The following is a 10,311-nucleotide window of genomic DNA, read 5'->3' on the forward strand; positions in this document are numbered from 1 at the left end:
CTGATGTCTCAAACACATGGAAATGGCCGTGGAGGCTGGAGAATGGCTGAATGCTCCACAGAGCTTCCGAGATGGGCTCCTGGTCTTCCCTCTCACCCCAGACCAGTGAGCAGCACAGCTCAGCTATGTATCCACAGCTGCCAAACTGGAAACACCCTCGAGGGACAGGTAATTTGGACATCATATTTCTTTTTGTTCCCCAGATGAGTGATACTGCCTCCATGTGCAAAAGGAATAAGGACTTCTGTGAACAACAGGAAACTAATGCCCGAGAGCATCATCACAGCAGTGATCTCTGCCTCGCTGTGATTTGATGTTGTGCACCAAAACAAGTTGCAGAGAAGGGAAAACATGGATTTTATAAATATGGAGTCTGAAACAAGGCCCCAGCTTATGAAGCAGATGTGAAGGTGAAAGCTGGGGGCATAGAGGATGAAAGCAGAAATAACAAGCACAAGAATACACTGCGCCACGTGGGACCGGGAGGGGTTGAACTGGTGAGAAGTTGAGCAGTTGAGAGAGGTGCATCTGATCACCGATGGCATTTACAAGGGGTCACCAGCTGGTCACACACACAAACAGATGGGCCACATGATTATCTATCTGCTAAAAGGCACAACAGACTCACTGCTGGATGTGAAAGTCTATGGCGATGCTGAAGGGCAGCAGGGATCCTGAATTACTTATTGGAAAGATGACAAACACATTAAAGCCCAAGGGGAAGATGGGTGACATGGAATTTGATCCTGCTAAGTTAAAAGGCAAGTCTTTGAGAGAAGGTAATGCTTGGAGAGTGTTTCAGGCCATTACTCTGGAATGATAAAGAAATCTCAGTAGACACCAGATGGGCAATATTTAAGGAAGCAATAGAGAACACAGTAGGGAACTTACTGGGAGGCCTAAGCAAACAAGGAGCTGGACAAACATCAAAACAAGAGCATTAGAAGGGAAATGCAAACAGAGCCAAGGATTATGGGAGAGTGGAAATAAAAGCAGAGGGAGATTTCTATAGGCAAGGAAACCTTTTCAGGGTATAGAGAAGCACCGGGAAAGCAAGGTATGAAACTGAGATGGAAAAACATGGGAACAATAGTGCTGCAGTGCTACGAGCGCCAAAAGGTGGCCTGAAGGCAAATGTGAATGAGAAGGTAGAGCCATGGAAAAAGTATTTAGCTGAACATTCTCATCTACCTGGACACAGTCCTGCTAGACCAAGATCAAAAAAGCCATCAACTATGAGCCCATGTCAGATGATGAAATAGAAGGGACTGCATGGCATCAACGGTCCCTTTTAGCAGCATTATGCCCTGGGACTGTTAGAGATCCATGAAAAGAGGATGCATCAAATGAATGGTCAAAAATAATGCACATTATTACCATCAGTGAAACTATAAAGACATATTGTAGGGCAGTGGGAAAAGTCATACTGGAAGTAATAGTTGGCTCATTAAAGTCAATTACATAGGAAGCAATAAATGGGAAATGCTAAAGTGTGGGAGAGGGCTGGATTAAATGCCCATGCTCTGACTATGCGTAGAAGAGTGAGGATGGCTTTAAAGGCTTTTGAAGATATTCCTTTATTTTATTTTGAGAGAAGCACCATAGAGAGTAACAAAATCAGACGTGTTTCATCTAAAGGCATTGTAACTGCAATTGCTCTGTGGAACAGTGGGAGCAGGGAGAAAGTTAAGTAACAGCTTCAAGTCAGAAAGTTGGGCAGAGTGACTGTTAACATTTCATCACCTTCCCATGCAGTGTAGTAACAACCCAAGCCGAAATGGCTCTCATGGCAATGGGTGTTATATCATTAAGATCCTTATCTGATGCAAATGACACCAAGCAGTCAGCAGGCAGATCAGAATTGGTGGTGGTGGTCTTCACACATAGCAAAACCACTTCTGTTAACACAAGCTTCCAATAGACACTGAAATGGCTGGTGCAGGAGTAGGGACAACAATTGGTGAGAGAAAAATGCAGGAAGAGAACAAAAAGGTTGGTTTGTGTTTCTCAGGCAGCATGAGCATATTTGGGAACTTCCTTCAATGATGCTGTTGTGTAGATAGTCACAGCCTTAAAGATTAGGGGTGTTTTCGTAGAATCACAGAATGGTTTGGGTTGGAATGGACCTTAAGATCATCCATTTCCAACCCCCTGCCACTAGACCATGTCCCCAAAGCTCCGTCCAACATGGCCTTGAACGCTGCCAGGGATGGAGCATTTACCACTTCTCTGGGCACCCTGTACCAGTGCCTCAGCACCCTCACAGTAAAGAACTTCCTTATAGCTAACCTGAACTTATGTTGCTGAATCTATGTATTTAGCTTGTTTTTCTATTAAATTCTATGATTCTAGGTTTTTGCATGACTTCTCTCTGCCTTCTCTCTGTGCTGCTGGCCAACAGAGGGGCTCGAGGGTAATTCCATTTCCTTAGGCTTCAAAACTGCAGGTTTCCCCTGGGATTCTAGTCACTCATTCACCTACAACATCTAAAATCAGAAACCCTTTGGACAATAGAGTCCAGCAGCCTCACCAAAACACTCGGTGGGAGGAGGTTACAGGCAGAGAGAGAGAGCAGAAACTCTTTGTATCATTCAGGGGAAAAGATAATGAAACATGGCCTCATTACAGCCTCCAGAGACAAACGTGGGTTTAATTTAGCAGGAATAATATGTACAAGCCCCACCAGCCCAGCAAAGAGACACCTCAGATGTTCACATGTTGAAGCACAGCGATGATTCCTGTGCTTTTCTATCATCTCCTCGCCTTTCTATCTCAGGATAACCTGGATACCTTCATCACTCCTGTGATGTAAGAAAAATGCAGCTTTTCCCTCCTGATTATCCCACTCTTTGCTGCTCCCTGACATGCTCTGAGGCATCAGTGTGCTTCGGAGGAAACAATGGGGCTCCAGGTTTGGGGTTTGGGATTTGGGATTTGATGGGAAGCGAGCTCCTGATGAGCTTTGCTGCAGGCAGGAGTGCAGAATAAAAGTGCATAAGAGAGAGAGACAAAACCCAGCAAATAGATGCAGTTTTGGCCATGGATATGGATTTTCCCACCTTTGGGCCATTATATCCATACCTTGCCAGCTCTATCTCACAATTTGAGACAGAAAACATCCCATTTCCAGCTGTAAAATATTTCTGCCCCATCGTATCCAACATAAGAAAGCCCCAGAAGGAGAAGGATGTGGAGTGCTTCTAGAGGAGGCCATGGAGATGCTGCGAGGGCTGGAGCAGCTCTGCTCTGGAGCCAGGCTGAGAGAGCTGGGCTGGGTCAGCCTGGAGAAGAGAAGGCTCCTGAAGGGGAGACCTTAGAGCAGCTCCAGTGCTTAAAGGGGCTGCAGGAAAGCTGGAGAGGGGCTTGGGACAAGGGCCTGTAGGGACAGGCCAAGGGGAATGGCTTTAACCTGCCCGAGGGGAGATTTAGGTTACATATAAGGGGGAAGTTCCATGGCAGGGGATTGGAACTAGATGGTCTTTAAGGTTCTTTCCAACCCAAACCATGCTATGATTCTGTGTAGCTCACTCTTTGTAAGATGATGTGAATCTCAGCATTGCTGTCTGCTTGCTTCATTATAACCCCGTCCTTGGGTTCACAAGGCATCTGGGTATTGCTGGGTACGTATTTTGGAGCATGAACAAACAGCCAGTGGATCGATGCTTGCTGGTGCAAACTTGCTGAGACAAAATATTAGCTTCATTTGTTAAACTTTAATGATTGACCTGGCTGACAAAGCCCAGAACGCAGTAACTCCCAGTTCTCCAGGCTTGTTTAGCTATTGGTTAATTACACTTTAAGCTCAATGAACATTATCTCCTTCAAAATACATCCCAGCCACTCAGTTAAAAACACATGCAATCAAACCTCAGAGGAATGCATCACAAACATAAGGCCCGTATGAAGCTGGTTTGAGTGACAACCCACTAGGCTTTGTGGCGCCAGTGGTTCTAAAGCTGCTTGCAAGGAGATGCCAACCCATGAAGTCAGCATCCATCCATCTTCTGGGGAGCTTGGCAATGAGGGAAGACTGCAGCCTAAACAGAGGAGCTGTTAAAGCAGGAAAAGATGCATATGTCATCTTGTCTGTGATACATACCATGCTCGGTTACCATAGCAATGGACGTTATAGGTAGCTTCAGAGGAGGGAGTGATTAGCAGACAGATAAGGGAGAAGACTGTGCTGTACCCTCTGCAGTCAGGGTGTTTTCATTCAGATTATAAGAAACAGGATCTAGATATTAAACAGTAGGTGTTCCCATTCTTGTCCTAATCTAACTTGAAAAGCGTCAGCAGTGAGGGCATCCCTTGCTTCCCACGGCAGGCAATTGCACCAGATGACAGATTTTCCCAGTATTTGGCCTCCTGTTGTCTTTATTTCCCACTATATGGCGCTTAATCTTCTCAAGTGACAAGCAAAAGCACCCCGAGTCAATGTTTGCCTTTGAAATTTGGCTGCTCAAAGGCTAACTTTATCGAGTAATGATTTTGTGCTTTGGGCTAAAACTTGCTTCCAAGGCTTCAGCGCGCAGGTGGATTCTATCGTTCAAATTAAAAGGAAAACACATTTATAACCATTTTATCTTCAACTAGAAAAGTGAAAGAATGGAAAAAATTATTCCTTTTATTGGGACTGGAGTTATTTTCCTCTTTTAGCCTGGTTCCTGGACAAAATGATGCCCATGTGGTCTTTTCCTAGCCATTAAGTATCCACACTTTTAAGCATCCCAGCCAGTATCACCCCACTTTCAGAAAAGGGTCTTTGCCACTCTATGGGGGTAGAAAGTTCCTACAAGATTCATTAATATCAGCAACCAGGGAAAGGATAATTAAAGGCAAATTAAAGGAACATTAAATGCAAATTAATCTATGTTAATGGGCCCATTAATGGAGAGGCAATTCCTCACTCATCTGGCAAGGCAGCAGCCAACTGATCCGTCAGCAAATGCTTCCTGGTCCACCAGCCTCAGAGCCCTACCAGAAATACTTCAGGCTGCCCTTTCCTAACCAAACCTGTAAGGATTACTGGGAGGAACTGGGAATACTGCAGGGTGCAAATAAGCAGGGGACTAGGAAACCAGGTTTCATTGTCAGGGAGCGAGAAAAGTGTCAACAGCCTTCTCCAACTCAGCATGAAAATAACCCTAAATATACTCTATTGTTTCCTTTATTTTCCACAACACAGGTCGCTGCAGGGCTTGTTTCAGCAATGTGCTTGTACCCACACATGTAACAAAGGCCACGAGTGCTTAGCGAGCAATCCTCTGCAGAGGTGAAGTCGATGGAGCCTTAGGAAATACAAAACGTTGAGTGAGTGTTTAAGTGCTTTATGTTTAAGGGCTTTTTTAAGGTTGGACTTTGGAGTTTTAGACCAAAGACCTCCAGAGGTCTCTTGCAGCTTAAATTACACCATGAGTTTGCATCTTGAGAGATGTCCTCTGTTGTCTGTACTCTTACCTTATTCCTCCTTAGTTCTCACTGTGAAAATCAGACTTCTTTTCCAAGCCATATTCCAAGAGGATTTTCAAGTCTCTGTCTGGATAAAGGGCCTCAACCCATGCTTCAATGTCCTTCTGGAGGATGAGACGACCCCAGTAGGCTGCAGCATGCAAGCAGGGTGCTGGTTCCCCCAGTGCACCATGCAGACTCTTTCACTATGGATTGATGGGGTAAATATGGGCCACACAATCTGTCTTTGATTTCTACCTTCTCAAAGGGATTTGGATTCTATCCAGCTTATGGGGGAAATAGAGATGAAGGAACCTCTGAGGACTTGAGGTTCCAAAGACACGGAACTGGGCGAAACTGAAACATGACTTCAGAAAGATGCTAACACCTCTTCAATCTACAGACTGATCTGCTGATACCAATGTGAAGGTGTTAAAAAAACTGAGAAGAAAGATAGAACAAAGATAAAAAACCCTGTGTTTTACTTCTTCCCTTGGGGAAGGAAGTCTTACGAACCATGCATGGAATTACCATGGTTCATAAGATGGAACCATCAGGTTTCAATCTTATGAATCATGATGACTCCAGGTAGCATTCAACAGAGCTGAGGATGTGACCTTTCATGAAGAGATTGACCTCAGCCTACAGACACCATTATAGAAACAGGGTCTTCCCACCCATTGGCCTTCCCCTCCACGGCTTAGCCACAGATGACAGCAGAAAGAGCTTAGGACGCATTGATTTCATCCATGTAAACCTAAACATTTATTAACTCAAGAGCTGAATATTGACTGGTGTCAAAGGGAAGTCGATATCTGCAATGAGAGACTCAACGTCTATAGAAAGGAAACAAAATGGCCAGTGAGCAGCTTGCCAGAAAACAACCACCCACTTGCCAAGAGCAGTGAGATGGATAAAAGCCCACATTTCCCTTGGGCAAGCTATTTAGGCTCCATAATACCTGAAAAGTGGATGTTTGGCCCCAATGTGGTGATGAAACCATCACAAGTGTCCAGGCCTCCTCTGTTGTCTGTAAAGACAAGGGATCTGGGTTTGGTTCAGTGGACCTGAATGAGACCCTTCTTTTCTCCATCAGTGGATGGGACTCAGGCGGTCTCACAGAAGACTCAGTACTCCTACCCAGTATTGTTAGTCAGGTTACTGAACAGCAAGGGGAGAGAGCTGCCTTCCCTTCCTGCTGCTGGATTTTGGTCAAAACAAAGAAAAGAAGGACTCCTCAGCCCAAGGGAGCCAAAATCCATAGATCCTATTAGCTAAACCAGTGTCAAATCCACCAGGCTATGGGGCAATCGGGTGAAGGGACAACAGGGGCAAGAGATAAACAGTGAAGAAAGGACTCTCCTCCGTCCCTCTTGTTCAAGCTGGGTCACTAAGCACTAAGGAGAGCAAAACTCATGTGGAAAGGCAGGAAGAATGAGCAAGAGGAACCTGGACCCTTACCAACTGCCATGGGGCTTCCACCCAAAGGAGCTGGATTCTGCCTCCTTTCCTGAATATTCTCTGTGCAGTTTTCCTACTGGCCCTCAATCAAGAAAGCTATAAAGAGGTGACACAGTTTTCCATACGAGTCCATTGGTCGACACAGACCAAGCGAGTTGGCTGCAGTCAATCACTGATGAGACTTCCATCTGTAAGACATGGTCCAGTGACAAAGGATAAGCATGGACCTACAGGACAAGCTGCATTTTTGACCCAGGCTGTATACAGCAGCTTGCAATGTGTTTCCAAGATTCCCAGTGTCATGGGTATAGGTGCAAATGGGGTCTTAAGTCTTGCTTGTTACAGGAGTTCAAAACATCTCTATTTCTAGCTCTGACTTACCACAGGACTCCTACAAGATGGGAAACATTCCCAGAGCAGAGAGATAGACCCACCTCTTCTACATATTCCCAGTGGGAATGGTGGCTGTTGTTTGCTGCTATTGTGGGAAGCTTCTATTCTAACTTCTTGCAGTAACTAAACCCTTCCACAAGTAATCATTGCTGGCTGCTGCTGCGGGTGCTTCCTTCTGGGAGATGCCACCAAATGCACTCAAGCTTCCTAAGACATCTGCTCTATTTCAACCTCAAAGGAGAGAGTTCACGAGCAATGCACTGCACAATGGGAAGGCTCCTTCCTCAGCAGGAATACCCAGGGAGGAGGACACATAGAAACATAGACTCACAGAATGGTTTGGGTCGGAAAGAACGCTAAGATCATCCAGTTCTAACCCCCTGCCATGGGCAGGGATGGGGGAGAAGATCAGAGCTGGGGATTGCAAGGCACCCATCTGGGTTTGTGGCTTTTCTAACAGTTTGGTACATGAGAAATCGCCTTTCCTGAGGTTGCATAAGAAAAGGAAGGGAAATGAGATCTCAGGGAGGGACTCAAAGGGGCGAAACTCCAACACGGGCTCTTCTTACTAATCCAGTTTATGTCATCCTCATTCACTCTTTAAGTCCTCTTGCTAAGTATGTGTCTATTAGAATCCATTCAGGAGGAGCTCAGAGTGACTCAGATACCTTTCCTTTGGCTTAAGAGGATTTTAGGCAAGATAAACCAAGCAGGATGTTATCAGATGTTGAGAAACAAGGAACTGAGCTGGTGTCTTCTGGGAGCAGAAGGTCAGAGAAAGGCTCAGCATGGCCCTGAAAGAACCAAGCTGGGAGAAGATGTCTTGTGGCATTCAGACCTGCCTCTGCAGTGGTAGTATATGAGGGCTATTTGGAGTGCTGCTGTTACAGCTGGAAAGAACCTTAAGATCATCTAGTTCCACACCCCTGCCATGGGCAGGGACACCTCACACTAAACCATGGCACCCAAGGCTCTGTCCAACCTGGCCTTGAACATTGCCAGGGATGGAGGATTCACAACCTCCCTGGGCAACCCATTCCAGTGCCTCAGCACCCTCACAGGAAAGAACTTCTGCCTTAGATCCAATCTAAACTTCCCCTGTTTCAGTTTGAAGCTGTTACCCCTTGTCCTGTCACTGCAGTCCCTGATGAAGAGTCCCTCTCCAGCATCCTTGCAGCCCCCTTCACACACTGGAAGCTGCTCTGAGGTCTCCACACAGCTTCTCTTCTCCAGGCTCAACAGCCCCAACTTTCTCAGCCTGGCTCCATACAGGAGCTGCTCCAGCCCCTGAGCATCCTCATGGCCTCCTCTGGACTTGTTCCAACAGCTCCAAGTCCTTTTTATGTTGAGGACACCAGAACTGCACACAGTGCTCCAGGTGAGGTCTCACGAGAGCAGAGCAGAGGGGCAGGATCACCTCCTTCGACCTGCTGGTCACGCTCCTTTTGATGCAGCCCATAAACTTCAGACCAAAACCCAAAGTTTAAAGATCTTTCTTTATCCAAATCCAGAGGTTTTAAGCCATGTTCATGTTTGTCAGTTCTTCCTCTCACATCACCAGTCCTGGCAGCGCTGATCGCTGGATTTTATCTCAGCCTGAGGGTTTATTTCCCAAATCCTCCACGTTCAGACTGGCGTTTTGCTTTCCTGAGGCCAACTTAGACACGGCAAAGGCCAAGCACGAGGCATGGAAACATGAACAAAGTGGAAAATAAAACAAAAGCTTCCAGCATAGCAGCTTCCCCTACCCACAGCTACACAGAGGAACAATGCGCAGACCTGGCTGAATGGAACCTTAGGGCAGATTGCTCATGTCTGGAGATATCACCACCACCTTGAAATAGAAAATCACAACCCAGATTAAGGGGTTTTCTAAGGGGTTTTCCTAGGGTTTTCCCCATAAGCACTTGGCTCCGCTGAGGCCTGAGCAGAGATTTCCCTGCCCATGGCAGGGGGTTGGAACTGGATGATCTTAAGGTCCTTTCCAACCCAAACCATTCTATGATTTCCTCTGTCTGGCTCCCAAGGACGGCTCACCCCTCCTTGGCAGAGCTGATGGAGTCTGATGGTGATCCCAAAAAGCAGCTCCTTAGATGTGGATGCAGTGAGCACATAACCCAGATAAGCCATGCTGCCCAATTCAGAGGGTGCAGAGGAAACACTGCGATCTCCTTCTGATGCCCCCAGGACCTCCTGCCTTGAGCCCCAGGCCATTAATCAGAGCTGTGTTTGCTGGGGGGGGGGGCAGCTCATGGAGTGATGTGCTCAGAGAAAGCAGAGCAAAAACCCAGCTTTTTTTGCCACCTTTTCATCACAAAGAGATGCTAAACGCAAATCACAGCAACACGCTTGCCTGAGGTTCACAGCCTGAGAAAACTTTGATCATTGATGTGGGGCCTGTGGCGGATTTCAAAGCACCAGAGCTATGAAAAGTAAGCACAGGGAGCCTGATTGTACCTTCTTAACCTAAACTTATTAAGCAACAAGCAGCTTCACAGCTTGAGACCTGGCACAGGCCACTAATCATGGCTAGCACACGAGGGGAGCAGCGTGGGAAAACTCATGGACCCTTGAAGTCCTTTTTGCCCTGTCCATCACCTCCACACTAGATAGGTTCCTGGTTCTTTTCCCAGTACCAGCATCATGACTTGAGCCATCACTGAGCCATTATACCTGATAATCAAGAACTTCTGGTGCGGGGCTGCTCTTTCACAGCATCCTTGCAGCAGCACCAGAGGCCATCCTCCAGTGACGGGGTCCAGATTTCTCTACTCCCAAACTGTGGATTTTTTACCTTCTCTTTTTCTCTCTTTCCCAAGTTTTATCCTATTTCAGGGCTTGCACCATACAATTGATAATCCCCACTTTCCTGCCTGCTGGCGTTGTTCAGACCTCGGTGCTGCCTTGTGCTCTGCATCCTAGGGTGCTGGAGCTGCCATTGGCTCTATAGTCCTGGAAAACCGGGTGTAGACAGCATTCAGGAATAGGATCAACTCCTGCAAAAGAGGT

This window comes from Pezoporus occidentalis, unplaced genomic scaffold (assembly GCF_034315485.1).
Source record: "Pezoporus occidentalis ecotype Australia unplaced genomic scaffold, CSIRO_AGI_Poc_V1 ctg6, whole genome shotgun sequence".
NCBI lineage: Eukaryota > Metazoa > Chordata > Aves > Psittaciformes > Psittacidae > Pezoporus > Pezoporus occidentalis.